This window comes from Nomia melanderi, chromosome 5, assembly GCF_051020985.1.
Source record: "Nomia melanderi isolate GNS246 chromosome 5, iyNomMela1, whole genome shotgun sequence".
In the NCBI taxonomy this organism is placed as follows: domain Eukaryota; kingdom Metazoa; phylum Arthropoda; class Insecta; order Hymenoptera; family Halictidae; genus Nomia; species Nomia melanderi.
Genome location: NC_135003.1, coordinates 16,293,510 through 16,313,412, shown reverse-complemented (window position 1 = coordinate 16,313,412; position 19,903 = coordinate 16,293,510). Strand labels below are relative to the sequence as shown.

At 41.3% G+C, this 19,903-nt stretch overlaps 1 protein-coding gene across 3 annotated transcripts in view; it reads right to left on the bottom strand.

Moving 5' to 3' along the window:
• Window positions 1-19,903, bottom strand: part of fid (class I SAM-dependent methyltransferase fire dancer) — a 57,311-nt gene that overhangs the window by 29,826 nt on the left and 7,582 nt on the right. The window contains exon 1 of one of the 3 annotated variants that reach the window (XM_031970974.2): window positions 1,873-1,938. The exons of the other annotated variants lie outside the window; for them this stretch is intronic. The gene's annotated coding sequence lies outside the window, so the exon portion shown is untranslated. Of the gene's footprint in view, window positions 1-1,872; window positions 1,939-19,903 lie in introns of those variants that run through there. 3 annotated transcript variants of the gene reach the window in all.

Genomic DNA, 19,903 nt, shown 5'->3' with positions numbered 1-19,903 from the left:
TTAGTGTCGAATTTTGTGATTTTACTATGACAAATGGGGGTAGGATCTTAAATGGATCCCATGGAGTCGCACTGGTTCTTAGGAATGATGTCGAAGCTAATTGAATGTATGCAGTTCCTCTAATTTTCTCTTTGATCTGCGTTCGGAGGCTTCCATTTTAATTGGATATCAATACCAAAGAGCCAATCGAAGCTTGGAGCTTCCAAATAACATAAATTTCCCATCAGCATTCGGGGTAACTAGATTAAAACCAAGAGCCCTGAGAAATCACCGACAACTTCCCATAAAACGCGGAGTACGGATTTATTGCTTGGAATCAAGCCATTTCTAGAGTGAATCAATATGCTGTGACATCAATGCGGAATCTTCTCACGCGAACCATAGAAAATTATTGTTCCTTTAACACGAAACTGTTAACCCTTCGCCATACGATGTCGAGTCCGACTCGCGAGACAGTTCTCGAATGGAAGTTCGAAAGAATAAATCTCGATCATTTTGAGTTCAAATTAAATACTGTTTCCCTATTCTCAATCATTAAGCTTTAACCCTTTGAACTCTGTAGGCTTCAATATTGCACCAGTTATAATATTAAACATTTTTATGAATCGAAGAGACTACCTTAAAATCATTAGATTTTCCACTAATTAGTAAATGTTTAAAGCTGTAATTGCCAAGATCTGAACATCAATTTTTCTAGTAGAAGTGCAATGAATGAACCTAGAATTAGATGCCTAAAATTTAGAGTAATGTTGATTATTAGGATTGAGATTGTGCTAGAAATAGATATAACTAGTGATCATTATAATTATACTGAACATTTCTATTGAAAAACTTTCGAGTGCAAAGGGTTAACAGGTAAAAGCAAAATTCCGAAATCCCAGAGGTTCGAGCAGTAAAACAATGAAATATTCACCCGTAGAATGACGCAGAAGCGCGTCAGCGGTCTCGACCGTGTCAACGGCGAACGGAAACGAGGAGGGAAGCGTTCGATACCGGTCCGGCTCGATTTGCCAGAGGATTCTCGCGTCGCTCGCCGGCGAGAAGAGAAAAACACGGATGATGGCCGTGTGATCGGCCGCGTCGATCATCGAGCAAGAACTATTTCCACTCGAGCCACGTGGAGCTTCCTGTTCAGCCGGGTATCGTAACGGCTGGAGGGCCCTCGTCGGCCGGTGACGACGACGGCGACGACGACGAGTGGTCCGACGACACAAACAGGTCGAGTGGCCACTTCGCCGACGAAAGGGAAGAACGCTGTGCAAGACGTCCGCTCGCGGAAACGCCGCCGCGCTGCGGGGTGCAAGGACACCGAAAAAACCGACCGGAAGAACAACGAAGGGGGGAGGGGCGAATTGAACGCGAGAGCCACAGGTAGATTTTCCATGTACACGGGGAAATCGTTGAGAAATAATAGGATTCTCTTTCACGGTGTACGATGGAAAATTGGACGATCGTGGGGAGTTCGATCTTGATTCGAAACCTATCGACATTGATCGTGTTGCGGAGTTTTAGTTTCTAGCGGAACGAATTGCGACGTGATTGTTTTTAGAGTTTCGTATCGAGTTTCTCGATCAAGTTTAAATCCGATCGGTTTAACCCCTTGTACAATGACGAGTGAGACTCGTGATGAAGATTTCTAAACTGATTTAAGAAGAATCAATGTTGTTCGTTGCCCACAGATCAAAGCAAACTGTTTTGCTATTATGAATGTACTATCTTCAAATGAAATTTCCATCTGAAGTAGAATGGAAAATTTTGTTGTATTTCTTACAGATTGCCGACAGTCAAATATTACGCGAGCTTAGTAACGAAAGTAAATAGTACGCCAAGGGGTTAATAGTATGTATCTATTGAGGATAATTCTGCTCTTACCAAGTTAACGCTACATTTTCAATCGAGGGTATCTTCTGAGTCCGGTACTGCGAATCCATATTATGGTACATTCGTACGCGTGTTTTGAGTTTTAGGTTTCCATGGGAGAACATGCATTTTTTCGGATTAACTACTTAGCTACTTCAGAGTTCCTTATTGTATGTTTATGTTGCTTTTTCATTTAGGAGTAGCCTTTTAGTCGGTTATCTACTTAAGAGTATTCTGCTAGCTATCATTTGTATTAGAATAGTCTTCTGCCAACATTCTATTTGTCTACTTAAAGGTAGCTTTGCAGCAATTGTCAATCGCTCATCCATTTAGAAGTTGCATGCTACTAGCTTTACATCACTGATCACTGATCATCCATTTTACTTTCCATAGCTTCTGCCAGTTAGATCCTATTTAGCTACTTACAAGCATCATTCTATCAACTGCTGTTCATTCGATCGTTTCAGAATAGTCTTCTGCCAACATCCTATTTGTCTACTTAAAAGTAGCTTAGCATCAATCGCCACCCACTCGTCCAATTTAAAAGTTGCATGCTACTAGCTTCGCATCACTGATCACTGATCATCCATTTCAGAGTAGCTACTGCCAGTTAGATCCTATTTAGCTACTTACAAGCATCCTCCAACCAACAGCTGTTCACTCGATCATTTCAAAACAACCTTCTGACAACCAGATTCTACTCATCCACTTAAATTAGCTCTCCATCAACCTCCATTTAAGACTACCATGCTACCAGCTTCACGCCATCATCCATTTAAATACAGTCCCGCACCAGTCAGCAGCCGCACATCCATTTAACCGACGAATCAATCGCAGTTCACAAGCAGACGTCAGAGGGTGGCAAGCAGCGACAGTAGAAGAGCTCCTGTAGCAACCGCAGTATCGCTTTATCCGCCCTCCGTCGTTCCTCGTCCTCCCCGCGCAGCGCGGGGCAGTTCTCGCGGTAGCGGAGATGGGGCACCATGTAAGCGCGACACCAACGAAGAAACTCGCCGGTGTCCTCCGTGCGAATGAACGTCAGGATCGCCCACAGGGTGCACAGACTCCGCGACTTCCGCTTCGTCTGGAAGTACAGCTGGCAGATGTCCAGGAACCTCATCAGGTCGATGACGCTCCTCTCCATCGATGCGCAGCGGTCTTCGTATGCAGCAACAATCGCCGTCGACTCCCTTGATCGAACCAGAACAATCTTCGATCGTTATCGCGGATCGAACATCTTCGGCACCGTTGAAACCTGAGAATCTTCCAACCGAAGGATCACAGCTTCACCAATGATCAAAGCTCAGACTCAGGCTATCTCTTTCTATCAATATTATCCAACGCACGATGATTCTTGTAACACATGTAGCAAACCATGAGAAACCCCTCAAAACATCCTCACACCGATCTTCATGCCGATGAACGCCGCTCGAACTCCGAGGAACCTAGCAAACGCGCGTCTCTCGAAACATCAAAGATCCATCGGGTTCAAGGGATCCAGCTCCGGATTCCGACAATCTACATGGTCGGCGGGAGAATCGTCACTCGAACGTCGAACAACCGTCACGGGATCACGACGGTTCCACGTGGAACGCGGTCCGGCTCGTTTCAGCTGATTAGGGGATGCCGACGAAGATCCGGGCGGCCGGTTTGCGTGAACGGGAACGAACCGTTCGAGGATCAATCCGTGGAACCGTGAAGAGCATCACTGCTCTCCACTCGTGCCGCCGCACCGCCGCCCCCGCATTCTGTGCAGACAGTGGCGGCGGCAGGTGGAGCACCGAGTGCCTTCAAAGGGAACACGAAGGCCTCGTTTCTCTGCCGCCGTCTCTGTCTCGCCGTCTCCGCCCCCGTCTCTCTGTCTTCATTTTCTGGCTCGATCCTCCCTCTACCCTGTACGCTTCGTCTCTTTCCCTCTCTAACCACCGGCCTCTGTTTCGCTCGCCGCTCCTCTCCCTCTTTATCGGGTTTCACCCTTCGCATAGTTTCTGTCGCGCTCTCCTCTTGGTCCTTGTGCACCGTATCTCCTCGACCGCCATTTTGGCTGTGTCCTTGTTATATACTGGCATCCGAGAGGTTCTGCGTTGTTCTTGCGGATTTTGTATCTGTTGAACGATTGTATGATTCTGTATCTGTTGATTCGTTTCTACGCTCGACCGTTCGTAATTAATAATTATTAAATAAACTGAAAGTCACTGAATGCAACTTCGTTCGGAAACAAAGCGTCCTACAATACACGTAGAATTCTGTACGAGCGAAACAAGCAATTTCCCCGAAAACTCTAAATTTCGTTTCGCTCTCCGCTCCTCTCCCTCTTTATGGGGTTTCACGCTTCGCATAGTTTCTGTCGCGCTCTCCTCTTGGTCCTTGTGTGCGTATCTCCTCGACCGCCATTTTGGCTGTGTCCTTGTTATAGAGACTAGCTTCCGCGATGTTCTTGATTTTGTATCTGTTGAACGCTTGTATGATTTTGTATCTGTTGATTCGTTTCTACGCTTTCTCGTTTCCGCGCCGCCATTTTGGTCTCGCTAACGCGACGCGCGTACTGCTTTTTTGGTTCCGTTCTTTTCTTTAGGATCTCGTTTCCGCGGCGTTTGGAACTCGCTAATGGAGCGTATTGTTTCGGTTCGTTTTACCTTCTGGTTTTACTCCCCTCCGCCATCTTGGTTTCGTTGTTTTTGTGTCCCAGTTTGGCGATTTCTGCGTTCGGCTTGTTGCATTTTCGTAGGCTGTTCGCTCGGAACTTGTTAATGGAGTCTTTCGTACTCTTTCTGTGGATTTTGTTTTTTCTTATTTTTCGTGAGTCGTTATTTCGGGTTTGTCCGCATTTTCTCTTTCTTAGTGTAACTCTTTATTAGTCTTCCATGCGATTGTACGCAAGGTGTTTCGTCACTTATTTTGATTTCCATTCGATCTCTTTGTCTCACGTTGCGGCAACGTCTCCGTCTTCTCTGCTTCGTTCGTTTTCTTCCTCCGTGTTCTTACACAAGTCTCTCACACCACCTCCATGTTACCCTCATTAATCCAACGTGTCCATTCTTTCCCGCGTGTCGCGAGGTAGCTTTAGACACCGTTGCTCAAGCCTATTATTTATAATTTTCCGTGAAATACGTCTGTGAACGTGACTGGCATCGACGTGCAGGATGCGCTACGACCCACCATGATCTCGGTGAACCTCTGACTATGCTCTATTTTCAACAACAGCCAAACATTAAAACCAGTTTTAACGAAACGAAGAATTTGAACACCTATCAACGTAAACCAAAGCACAGTGCACAATATCTCCACAATATTATACAACGGAAATCGCGTTTAAAAGTTGAATGCACAATAAAATCTATATCTCATAATTAAGATTCAGAGATCATTACTAAGAACTACATTACTAACATTCTTCACACGCCATTTTATTTCCACAATATTATAGAACGGAAATTGCGTTTAAAATTTGAATGTACAATAAAAACTATATCTCATAATTAAGATTCAGAGATCATTACCACTAAGAACTGCAATACTAACATTCTTCACACGCCATTTTATCTCCACAATATTATATAACGGAAATCACGTTCAAAAGTTGAAAGTACAATAAAAACTATATCTCATAATTAAGATTGAGATCACTACTACTAAAAACTAACATTCTTCATACACAAAGTTGAATATACAACAAAAACTATACCCCATTATAATTAAGATTGACATCATCACTAATAAAAACTACACTACCAACATTCTCCATCCACCATTTTATTTCCACAATATTTCCCGAACCCACCTCACGCCACCTCATTGTTCCCGTTTCATTTCATTCTTATTTCCCGAATCCACCTTACTACCCACTCTCATTGTTTCTTTCATTCTCATTTTCACCATATATCTCGGCGTTACCGCCCCATCATCCCCGTATCATCATAACCACGTTCTCCCATCCGGCATTTCCCTCTCGTCTCCATACGCTCTCGTTCGCCGAATTTTATTTTCATTTCACCACGGATCACTGCCCCCGCCCCCATTTTTTCCTGTCATCGCCGCATCAGCTCGTCGTCCTCGCTTTATTTTCGTTCCCGGATCCATCCTGCCCCATTTTCTCCTCGCCCCCGCCCTCCCCGTTCCCCTGTTCCCCGCCGACCGGGCAGGATGCCACGCTCCTCCGCCCCGTGTCCCTCGATGTTCCCTCTTCCCCGTCAGCCACACGCACACGCACGCGAGCTGCCGCCACCCACACACAACGCTGACGCCACCAATACGCGGCTGCGCGGTGAATTTATTCGATATCCTCCTCTCTTTCGCATAACTGGGTTAATTTCAGTGCACCAGTTTAACTAATTTAAGGACGCGCCACGCACGCCGGGATCGAAACCGAGCGACGACGCTGGACCGCGGCGTGTGTGTGTGTGTGTGTGTGTGTGTTTGTCGGCGAGGAAGGAGGGGGGCAAGGTTCTTTGAACAGGCGAAACGACAGGGAACTACGAGGACCGATGAATATTTATGACGAGAGACCGAGCACGGATTTTAATGATTTCTGGTGTGCAGCCGAGTCGAACGTTCGTCGACTTTAACCCCTTGCCTCATAACGTGTCAGCCTCGTGATGAAAATTTCAAAGGAATCCGACGGATCCGATGTGTTACTTATTCAGTTCTAAGAGGAATTAAGTATCGCCTGGTTATTATTAGCCTTTAACCTTCGGAGTAGATGTAGGCAGGAAAGTATAAAATTTATTTCTTTTTTGATGGAATTATTAAGGACAGTTATTTTATCGAGCGTAGTGAGATGTGAATGTGTGATGCAAGGGGTTCTTTGGAATTGGGATTGATGCTGGAAGTGTTGATGGGTTTGTGAATATGCATGGAATAGAGTGGGATAGTAGAATAAAGTAGAACGGAGTGAACTAGAAGTCACTGAATGCAACTTCGTTCGGAAACAAAGCGTCTCATATTATACGTAGAATTTTGTACAAGAAACCAGCAATACGGTTTCCCCGAAAACTAAATTTCCAAGTAATTATTACTAATAATTAATAATTAATAATTACTTATTAAACAAATTAAAAGTCACTGAATGCAACTTCGTTCTGAAACAAAGCGCCCTACAATATTATACATAGAATTTTGTACAAGCGAAACAAGCAATTTCCCCGAAAACTAAATTTCCAAGTAATTATTACTAATAATTAATAATTACTTATTAAATAAACTAAAGGCCACTGAACGCAACTTCGTTCTGAAACAAAGTGTCCTACAATATAGTAGAATTTTGTACAAGAAACAAGCAATTTCCCGAAAACTCTAAGTTTCCCACTAATTATTACTCTAAAGCAGATAATCCATCTCCCCAAGAAATTCAGAATTCACAGAAGATTATCACAAGTCGACACATTCAACGCTGTAACTATCCAGTGACTTACAAATTTACAGAAATTGCGATAGTATTACCTACTAGTCGTAAATTCAATTAACACGCATTCCAGACCGCGACCCACTAAAACAGAAGTTTTTCCAGTAACATCTCTCGAGAAGTGATTCCCACTCGTCCGAAGAGTCTAGTATTAAAATTTATTAGCGACTTTTACCAACCATAGAATGATTTGCAAGTTAACCAAACGTTCGGGGGAGACTAATTGCCCGCGCCTCGTGGAACAATTTGCGGCCGGAGATACGATCGTCCCCGTGGAACGGGGCATTATTCCCGGAGGCGGCCGCGAGATATGTATTTACTTACTCATACCCGAACGCAGTATGAACCTAGTCAGCGGCCGCCGCCGCCGCCTCGCCGCGAAGTGACAGTGAAAGTGTCGAAGAGAAAGGAGAAGATTGAAGCGAGATAGGATGTAAAACGCTTATGGCACGCGCTGCGTTCGACTGCCGAGGAGATTGCCGTGCCTCGGGTATATACTTTGTACGATGCACGCCTCGGAATGATTATTATCATTATGTACAAACCAACAGCTGATTCGATCTTCGTGTACAATTTATTGTCTATTATTAATAAGTAACCTATTATGCTCATTAAAGCGATCTGTTCGCTTTACGTAACAGCGTCAAAGGCTATTGAAAATATTCTTTCGTGAAGCTTAAGTCTTTGGAGGTTCCTCACTGGAAATGTTTAAACATTTTCCGATAGTAAAGATATTCAACTTCAGAATTTTCGATATTTCTCAAATTGTATTATATGAAGTATATTATATGAAATCTTATCGTTTTACCGAAATCAAGTGTCACCTCTCGAGTGCAAAGGGTTGAATGTTATTGTTGTCATTATTGTTTCTTCGTAAAATGTTCAATTCTTTGCGCTCGAAAGTTCTTCACTAGAAATATTCAACATGTTCCGATGAGATACAGATGACACTGCTTGAAACTGATTTAATAATAATTCACAGATAAAGTAAGCAACAAAGCTATGTTATTTGAATATTCCACGTAGCAATACAAAGTTTGATTTAAAATACTAAATATTCAACTTCATGGTTTTGCCGTATCAAATCAAGCGGTGACTGAGTCACCTCTCGAGTGCAAAGAGTTAATGTTTGAGATATTTCTCACAGTTTTGTGTTCTTTCGTAAAATATTTTGATCGCGAGATTAACGGATAGTGGTTCAAATAAATAGGACCAGGTAAGTTATTATTTAACGAGACGTTCAAATCATTTGATTTCCGTATGGAAACCAGAAGAGCAAACTCGACGACGTCAACCGTGCCGTTTCGAGCGTTTAATCCCGAGGTAGGTTCACGGCGGAAAATAATGAAAAGTTCGCGAAGATTCATACTCGAACGTTAAATATTTGCCGTGGCTGTCAGAGCTGTCGATGAAGTGTAAAAGCACGGTGTTTTCAGTTATTCCCAATAACATCGTGTTTGCGCTCCGCGTGAATCTTCCGGAAATTCGTAACGTTCCGTGCGCGAGGTATCTCTAAAGTACACGAAACATTTTTGCTCATTGGAAAGCAGATTGCGAAGCAATCACAGGTTCAATGTCAATATCCAAATTCGCTATGTACCAGGTGTCCTTAAAACACGAACCCTATTCCATCCCAGTCCCGCAGTTTTCCTCGCGTCTCGTCGTTCGCAGTTGCTCGATACGAGATCACCGAGCATCAAAAATTTAAAAGTCAAACGACGACGACGCCTCTATCGAGCCGCATTTTTTCCTCTCTTCTTCTATAGACGTCCTTCGCAGATCGAGTCCCAGTTTCACGCGCGATAGACGCTCCCCCGACGACTCGGAACTTTAACCCAATTGGAATTAACGCGACGCTCCGCGAGATCGTTTTTTTCATCATCCGTTTAACCAGTCAAAATGACTGTTTTTTTTTGTTTGTTGTCCACTGCAGGAAATCAAGTGGTGACTGAGAGTCATTAACCCTTTGCACTCGAGGGGCGACTCTCAGTCGCCATTTGATTGAACGCAACAAAATTATAAACTGGAAAAATCAATATAAAATGAGTCAGGTATTAACAAAACTCTCCCATAATTTATACAATATGTTTCTTTGTGTAAGTTGCAAATAATATTGTTAATATTTCGTCGGAAAATGAATGCTTGTAATGAAAAACATTGTCGAGTGCAGAGGGTTAAATTCTGGGTAATTCTAATGTTAAGCAATGACGTCGCATCGTCGCATCCTTCACAAGGATTTCGTGAGTCATCGGAACCGGGCGGCGCCAATTAAAGCAGCCGAGGGAACAAAGCGACACGACCGACAGAAATCGGGAATAACAGAGGTCCGAAAGAGGAAGATGCAAATTTCGATTTAAATAATCGTTAAGTCGACGACGAGTAACGGTTTTTTGCCGCGTACGAAAACCCGATCAACCGTACCGGGATAGGCAAGCTTGAAAAACCTAATTTACAAGAACTGGTGCTATTATCGGTAATCGGCGGCTCATGGTCAGTTCGAATTCGGGTTCGCTCTGATCATGAATTTGTTCCGACCAGCGAACATTCTCTGGAATAATTATTCTGTCTCGCCAATTGAATATTCGGCTTTGAGAAATACTTTTAACGCTAGAGCTACCGTACCAGTGAAAACGACTGGTTCCGATTTTTTAGCAATTATTGATATCTTCGAAATGATTTTGAAAATAGTTTCATTTGTGTACTATAATGACAGTCTGAAGAAACTGAAAATAATCTATTGGTACAATTTTAATGCTCTTGGTACAATTAAATGCTCGGTAGTTCTAGTGTTAATTTGAAGAGGTTAAACCGTCGAATTCCGTTTGCGAATTATTTGATGATTTTTTAATATACAACGTCCCTTGAATTTTGTATTCTGAAATATTCACAATTTTCTAGGTTTCTAAATGTTTGAAATATTTGAAATATATTTCCAAATTCGAGAATGTTATACGAAAATTCTCAGCCCTGTGTTTTTATATTTCCACTGATATTTCGAACGAAATTCCTATAAAAAACTATCGTAGGCGAATTAAGAGTCAATTCAGAGAATTTCCAAATTCGAGAATGTTATACGAAAATTCTCAGCCCTGTGTTTTTATATTTCCACTGATATTTCGAACGAAATTCCTATAAAAAGCTACTGTGGGCGAGTTAAGAGTCGGAGGATTTGAGAAGTAGTCATTGCTTGTTCCTCAAATGGATATTTAAGGCCACGACCGGTTGAAGACACCAATTAATTTTTCCGCCGGTCAACGCGTCGCGCGGCTGAACTTCTTCGCTCGACGCTCGATTAATCATCGGCAGGTGATTAACGCCTGAATAAAATATTCCCGCAACGACCGCGGCCGTAAATTATGCGCATTCTAAGCGGATCACGGGCGTACAAGTGTTCAGGGCACCGCGGAATCGTTAAATTCCTTTTATCGTCGGCGGGTTCAACGAATTTTTACGACGCCGATCGATCGATTATGGAATTTCGAGGCTTGACGACCGGCGATTGAAGGCAAGTTTATAATGTTGCTGAAGCACCGGTAAACTGGGAGCCCGTAGTGTCGGCGGATCACTAATAAAACGTTCGATCGTAGTATTTGCGAATTACTGGTAAGATAGAATGATGTTCGCGAATCGCCCATAAACCGGGTGTCCGTAATATTGGTGAACTGCTAATAAAATGTAAGACTGTAATATTAGTAAACTACGAATAAAATGGAAGCTCACAATATCGATGAATTGCAGATCAAATATCATACATAACATTATCAAATTATCAATAAAATATGAGCTTAATATTGACGAATCAATAATCAAATATAAGACCATAATATTAATAAACTACCAATAAAATAGAACTTCACAATATCGATCAATTGCAGATCAAATATCATACCATAACATTATGAAATTATCAATGAAACACAAGCTCAATATTGACAAATCAATAATGAAACATAAGACCATAATATTAATAAACTACCAATAAAATAGAACCTCACAATATCGATGAATTGCAGATCAAATATCACACATAATATTATCAAATTATCAATGAAATACAAGCTCAATATTGACAAATCAATAACGAAACATAAGACTGTAATATTAGTGAACTATACAGCAATAAATTTCATTAACATTACGAGCGTTTATTTTATTACAGCTATAACTTTGTTCTCTAGATCTATATAGTGCTTCCTTCATACGAATCTTGTTTCGCACCGTGTAAAATAACGATCAAGTAAACGGTGAACAATAAAAGGAAAATATTATTGTTGCTGGAGATGAGGATGCAGTCCAGTTTTCTCGCAAGCACGGTTCCAGCCGGTGAACGCGGAAAATCTCGGTCATATTTCCGCGACTTTCCAACGAGCATCGCTACTCTGAACTGCGATCTTGTTAACAGGCTGATTACCATGCCCGCTTACACCTGCGACTGCGCAGCGGAACGACACAAGTCATATTATTTTCACTTTCGAGACGCTGTGGTTCAAGTGTCTATCCCTTGAACGTTGCTATCGCATTATCGTTCTATTTACCCTTTCGCAGCGCCGATATAGGATTACGCGAAACTCAATACGGCTCGCGGTTTAATCAATTTCAATCGATCTGCCATTTAATTTGTAACTTAATGGCTCCTCGTAACCGGTGCGCAGTATCGTTCGGAATCGTTCGAATATTCTCAATATGAATTCAACAATTTCCCATCGTTCTATTTTACCGTTGGTTCGATTGTTCCTAGAAATTCGTTTATATTCGTGTAATTGCATCGATCTGCAATTTAATTTGTAACTTAATGGCTCGGTGCGCAGTCGTATCGGAATCGTTCGAATATTTTTAACCCTTTGCACTCCGTTGGCTCTGCTATAGAGACATAATTTGCATCACAGATATCACGTTAAATTGACAGAACAAATTAAAAGACGTGAATCCATGTATACTTTTAATTTTCCTTTTTCAAAGCGAAATTTCAGGTTCTTGAACGTTTCTCTATAGAAATGAGCTATTAAAGCATTTTAAATGTTCGGAGTGCAAAGGGTTAATATAAATTCAACAATTTCCCATCGTTCTATTCTACACTTCATTCGATTGTTCCTACAAAGGATCGTTTAAATTCGTGTAATCGATCGGAATCGACTTGAAAAATCCGCCAGAGTTCATAAAATTCTACGCGCCGAATCGACGCATTCCGTGGTTTTAGCGTGAAACATGGAAGAAAGTCGAAAGTACCAACGAATTCTTCGAGAATCGAGAGACACGTGACGTCTTTAGAGCGAGCAGGTTGATTTGAAAAGGGAAATTCATTCGTATGCCCATAATCTCGATTTGCATGAACCGTTCGCGGTCTACTTGCATCATTATACCTCGGAGGTGATTGCTCCGGCGGACGCGAAATTCGGGAATCGAGGAGACGAAAGCGATCGAGTTCCCCAGGGCCACTCGAAAATTGCGCAACGAAGGGACCAATGGCGGCGAGCGGAGACTTGTCCTCGACGATCGGCGCGCGGTTAACGCAACAGTCGCAAGGATCGCGCCCACTTTCACCCACGATCATGCGATTTCTTTAGTTTCACGAGACGCGGCTAATTATCGCGTGTTATTGTTCGGATGAATGTATCAACGACCAGCCTAGAAATTGATCGCCTTCATTTTTTTGTTTTTTTCAGTGGTCTTTTCGAAGAGAATCGAGAGGAAAATTGATTTATGATTAATTATTGAGTGTTATTGTTCGGATGAATGTAACAACGACGAGTCTTGTAGAAATTGATCGCCTTTTTTTTGTTTTTTTCAGTGGTCTTTTCGAAGAGAATCGAGGGGGAAAATTGATTCATGATTATTCGACTCTCGGTCGGTCTTACTCTGATTCGCGTTCTTTCCACGGAGAGAATCATTTCGTACGGTGGATTGTGAATAAAGCAGTAGTGACCGTAGTAAACGAAACTACGAGACATGCTATTTCTACGGGTTCGCGTATGCAACGAGTGCATTGAAAAATCTGCAGTTTAACGCATCAACTGCCACGAAGCTCTCGAGAGTTCTATAGAACAATCGTTCGCGTTGATTCTGATACGTTTTTAACTCTGCACTCGAGAGGTGACCCTCACTCGCCACTTGATTTCATACGGTGAAACTATATAATTTTATATTGAATATTATAGTTCGTATAATGCGTCAATTTGAGAAATAATGAAATACAATAGCTTTGTTCCTCGATGCACGTGTGATTTCTCTTCGAGTTGGGTTCACAAAATATCGTCATCTCGTTAGAAACTGTTCGAATATTTCTAGTGAAAAACTGAGTGCAAAGGGTTAACACTAGAACTACCGGTCAAAATGACTAGTCACGATATTTTTGTTTAATTATTGATATCTTCGAAGCACTGAATATTCGAGATGATATTAAAAATTAATAGTTTCATTTGTGTAAGATAAAATTAATAGTTCATTGTGTTAAATGCTCGGTAGTTCTAGTGTTAAATGATCATCGTTTAATTAAGTGAATAATTCGATGGTAACTCGAGCAATCGAATTACTGAAGGACAATTGCAAGACTGATATCATTCAAATGCTCGGTAACACGAGTAACAATGGTATACCTCAAGAACTGATACTCAAACATTAATAACTAATAATACCATTTGTCTGTACGCTAATCAATGGAAACGCTCTAGATTCTCTCGGTCAACGTGTCCACCCCTTGCAATGACCTCTTATAATGACGAGTGAGACTCGCGAAGATTTCTAAACTAATTCAAGAATCAATGTTGCTTATTGCCCACGGATCAAGGCGAACAACCATTTTGCTGTTATCAATATTGATTAACCCTAATATTTGGAATATTACTAATATTAATATTTTGCCATTGATTAACCCTAGTATTTGCAATGTTACTAATATTAATATTTTACCATTGATTAACCCTAATATTTGCAATATTACTAATATGAATATTTTACCATTGATTAACCCTAATATTTGGAATATTACTAATATTAATATTTTACCATTGATTAACCCTAGTATTTGCAATATTACTAATATGAATATTTTACCATTGATTAACCCTAATATTTGAAATATTTAAAATATTAATATTTTACCATTGATTAACCCTAATATTTGAAATATTACTAATAAGAATACTTTACCATTAATTAACCCTAATATTTGAAATATTACTAATATGAATATTTTACCATTGATTAACCCTAATATTTGCAATATTTAAAATATTAATATTTTACCATTGATTAACCTTGATACGTGAAATATTGGAACAAAATAGCCTCCGCAATGTACTCGTGATTTCCCTTCGAGTCGACTTCGGCAAGTGGACCGGTTAAAGGGAAGCTCGCTCGCGTGGAATGATAGTAACGGTTCGCCGGGAAAGGGAAAAATTGTTCGAACCGCGAGTGAAACAGCGAAAATAATGGGAGCGTTCGAGAGACGACCGTCGGGAACGAATTACACGCTGGGAATGGACTTTCGCTCGTAACAACGGCCGGCGAGTGCATCGCGAGACGGAATAATTGGCCCGAAAATGCGGCGAGCGCGATTCGCGCCGCGCGAGATCGGATCGCCTCGCCGCTCCAGAAACCTGGATAACGTTGATAGCGCCGCGCGATCGGCCGCGGGGACGCGTTTGCGCCCCGTAATCGTTACGTAGACCGCGTAATCGCCGTCTGATGAGACACGTCCCGTCGTAATCGACGAGCCATCGTCGACGAACCTCTCGCGACACGCGTATCTCGCGTTCTCGCGTTCTCCGTCGTCTCGCTTCCTTTCTCGGGAGGATCGCCGTCGCCCCACATCTCCTTCGGGGGACCGATGAGGTCAACTGGGACGAACCGGGCTGATAAGTAGGCTGCGAGATCCATGCTGATTCGCGTTCCTGTCGAACCACCCGGGGAGAGGGACGTTTCGAATGAATCTTCGATACGAGTGGAATGCCTATGATTCCGGGAATTTTGTATTTTCGAAGCTTGCAGAGTTTCGAGGAACGGACGAGTTGGCGAAGCTCCGTCGATGCGGTTTTTGTGCTTTGCGAGGGGATATTGTTGGTAGCGTTTGAGTGAGATGTTGGTATTGATAATAATGAGAATGTTAAGGTTAATCGGTATTAGTGTTTTTAATGGTAATATATTAATATTAGTAATATTGCAAATATTAGGGTTAATCAATGGTAAAATATTAATATTAGTAATATTGCAAATACTAGGGTTAATCAATGGTAAAATATTCATATTAGTAATATTGCAAATATTAAGGTTAATCAATGGTAAAATATTAATATTAGTAATATTGCAAGTATTAGGGTTAATCAATATTAATATTTAAAATGGTAAAATATTAGTATTAGTAATATTGCAAATATTAGAATTAATCAATATTCATATCTATAATGATAAAATATTAATATTAGTAATATTGCAAATATTAAGGTTAATCAATGTTAATATTTAAAATGATAAAATATTAATATTAGTAATATTGCAAATATTAGAATTAATCAATATTAATATCTATAATGATAAAATATTAATATTAGTAATAATAAAAATACAAAATATTCATAAACATTGACCTAGAAATCTGCTTAAAAACTCTTCCAGAAGCATTCCGATTTCGTTCGATAAAATCTCGCGGAACAGCGCGTTCTCCGTTTTACCCGGTGTTCTTCAGTTTATTTAGAATATACACTAGTGCGCCGCGATAAAAGAATAGCAAGATGCTTCAGCGGACGCTTCACGAAGATCCCAGGATCCGAGTCAAGGCATTCCGCGCGATAAACGTATCCCAGCTAATAGAAATTTCATGCGCGTCGTAAGACCGTCTCCGGCTGATTTGCATCGCGAGCAAAATAACCGGGCGGATAAGAATCGTATCAGATGTATTCCGATTACCAGCGGTATTCGGTGGTTTATTAAATAAATAAATCCGTACCGACGATCTATCAAGATCCCCCGGGCAGATAAGAACGAAAGCTTACTCGTCGGATAATTTCTTTCTTGCGCAACGATCTTGCTTAACCCTCGCAGTCACCGGTTCGGCTGTACGTTTCGAATAACGAAGAGAAAGGAGAAAACACCTGTATATCCGTAACAATTTTATTATTCGCTTTTCAAACGCGAAAGCATCTTGAACAAGAAAAAACGGAGATGCCTCTGGGTAAAACGGAACAATCGCTGTTACGTCGGGACAATGGTAATTGGATCGAAAGTGACTCGAACGCTATTGGTTCTCTGGATTTTTATAAGATTCGATGAACGGAGAACGTGACGAAACTTGTGACTCAAGTTGATATATAACTATAATATATAACTTGAGTTACTTGTAACTTAAGTTTCTGCTTCGTTTTACCAAAGATGTGACTCATTGTCGAACTGCGTTACGTTCAATTACGATAGTCTCCCAGGAAATAGAATTCTGAACTACTAAACTCGAATCAATTCTAAAATTGTATTCATCAAATTTATCGAAAAAGCATATAATGAAGCTCCATATCTAAATTCTCAAATTGCGTTCAAAGAGTTCAGAAAAAAATGAAACACGAGGAAATTCTATACGAATTCCTGAATCGGACTTATCGAGTCTAACAGAAAAAATGGGAATAACTTATGATAATGTTCAATAATAATAGTCTCCCTGGAAATAGAATAGTACAAATGTTTCTGAGCTACTAACCTCGAAGCAACTCTAAAATAGTATTCATCAAATTTACGAGGAAAATTCTCAAATTGCATCCAGAAAGTTTACAAGAGGAAATTCTATACGAATTCCCGAATGGGACTTACCGAGTCTAGCAGAGAAAAGGGGAATAACTTATGACAAGGTAGCCTTATCACAGGGGAATATAATTCTCCGAGAAGGATTCGGGCATAAATAGAATTTATCGATGACGTGGACACCATTAGAAAGGAGCGTTGCCAAACACCTGGTGGATTCTCGGGAGAGACGTGGTCCCCGGGCACGTTTTTATCGGTGTTTTATGGCCGGCGTTGCGCCGGGAGTCGTCTCGGCCCGATGAAAAACAGTGCGCGGTCTGCACAACAAAATTCAAGGCGAATGCTGCCGCCGCTGCTCGTCTATTAATAAATCGCGGGTGAAACGCGAAAAACACGGTGGTGCCCACGAAGGACATCGCTGACGGTAGATACGGTTCCTAGAAAGTCGACGGGGGCCGATCCCGGGGAATCGAAAAATGTCGTTTTTCGATCGCGCCTCCGCTTTGTCTGGCCACCGGTTATCGGAGCGCTCTTGACATTCAGCGCGGCGGAGTCGCGTGAAACCGGCGCATTGGGGGAAAACACGGGTTTTGCTGTGATTTGCATGATTGACTGTGAATAGACACAGAACGCGACGGTCTTGAGAGTCGTATATAAAGCTGTTCATTTCTGGGTAAAACTGGATACAATTTTTTAGCCGAGAAGCATAATAGCTGTTTGGATAAGCTAACCCTGTAAGGATAGAGACGATTTGTAGAAGTAAAGAATTTTTGCAAAATTCTTAACCCTTTCGAATCTCGAAAACAGCCTCTTCTCTAAGAACAATGGAAAATTGATACTAAGAAACAAATAATAAATGAAACATTGCTTATGTATCGTCAATCGTTAATCTTCAGAATAAACTTAACTATCAAATTCTTTTCTTCTGCGATAAAGCATTAACCCTTTGAACTCTGTAGGCTCGAATATTGCACCAGTTATAATACTAATAGTTTAATGAATCTTGAAGAAACTACCCTAAAATTATTCGATTTTCCACGCATCCAAATTTTCTACTAAGAAGGAAAACAAAAGATCGAATAAATATTAAATTTCTCATTTTCGCTAATACTATAAAAATTAATTGCAGTTGCCGATAGATTGCAAAACAACCAAGGGTTAATAAAGTTCCATCGAGCACAGCTGCGAAAGAGATCACAGGACAAGGGGTTAATCCGTCAACGGCGGGTTCGCCGGCGCGAGACAAAGAGTCTCGTTTGGTCGATGCACCGTGACGAAATCGACGTCCCGTCGGTTTGCGTCGCCGATTTTATTTCTCCCCTTTTTTCCTTCGCTCGGCCGAGCGGCCAGGTCGCCGTCGCGTGTGCAAACCGAGGGGAGCGTGAAGTCTCGAGTGGCGCGAACGGTGTGCGCTTCGTAATGATCGCGACGGAGATCTCGTCCCGTCGCACGAGCGGAATGATCGCCGCGGTAATTATACGCGAACGACGACGAAAGTAAAACTCAACGACCACGCTCGTAACGGGGCGAGAAACGGATTAACAGTAACATAACGGTCGATTAATTTCGATGGAACAACGCGTGAATGTTCCTTTGACAATGGAACGAACAGTTCTAGAGAACTCTAGGTGCTGAAATTTTAGAAATGGTAACGGACCGGAAGTATTTTAACCTTTTGCACTTCAGAAGTTTTTCATTAGAAATACTCAACATTTAACACTAGGTTTACGGGCATTTATTGTACACTTCATTCTATTGTTCCTGAAAGAATTGATGCTCGTTTATTTAGATTGTGGAAACTGGAGATTTTTTTCGTTAAAAATACTTAAGATTTTCTAACTAGACAAAGATATTTAAATTAACTCAAAAAGAGATCGAATAAATTGGGAAACGAAGCTATTTTAGCCCATTTCACACACCATTATAACAGTTGAATATTAAATATCGAATCTTATTTTCGAGAGTCACCTCTCGAGTGCAAAGGGTTAATTGTAAATATTACAATAACAGTGATAAAGATAATAAACTTATGTTTGATCCCGTAACTAAAAGTGCCATGCTCATATGGCGACATTGCTACGTCATGGAACAAACTTCGAAGTTTCGATTGCTCGAAGTTCTTCGAAATTTTCTAATTAGCTGAACATTTTTCGTTGGCAATTGAAGTCGGCTTTCCGGGTTCCGATCGTTCGAATTCAACGAACTTTTGTGGCGGCGAAGGACTAATGGGATTAATAGAAATTCCTGGTCGGTAGGAATTAGGAGTTCACCGACCTCGGACGTCGGAGCACCGCAATCGAAAATTACCGGCTAATGGCGGACGAACGGTGGAGAAGGAAATCCTGATGGCGGTAGTCGACGGCTCGAGTAGGCCCGAGGAAACCGCGGGACGGAGCGATGTAATAGAAAGTATTGGGAGACGGAAGCGGTTGACACCGGCGAGGCTGGAGATACATCGTAAAACGCGGCAATCGGATTTTCATCTGGCCACGGCGAACAATTCGAAGGGAAGGACCGCGTTCCCTTTCTAATCGGAGTCGGGCTACAATACAGACTCGTTGGAACCGATCGCCGGGCTTCTTTAGATCGCAGGATGTAGAATTTTGAATGAGGAACTGCAATTTATGAGGGAACTCAAGTTTATTATCGACGAAAGTTGAGATTATTGAGAATCTTTTGTAGTTCCACTTGTTCTCTGATTATTTGGCCTTTTAAAGATCGCTAATCGATAGAAATCTATAGATAGTAATCTAATCAATTTTCAGTAACGTAATTTAACCCTTTGCACTCGAGAGCACTATCAGTCGCCATTTGATTCAATATAACAAAATCACAGAGTCTTCTATTTAATATTCTATATAATATATAATATTCTATTTAATATTCTATATAATATGAGTTTCGTCTAATGCATCAATA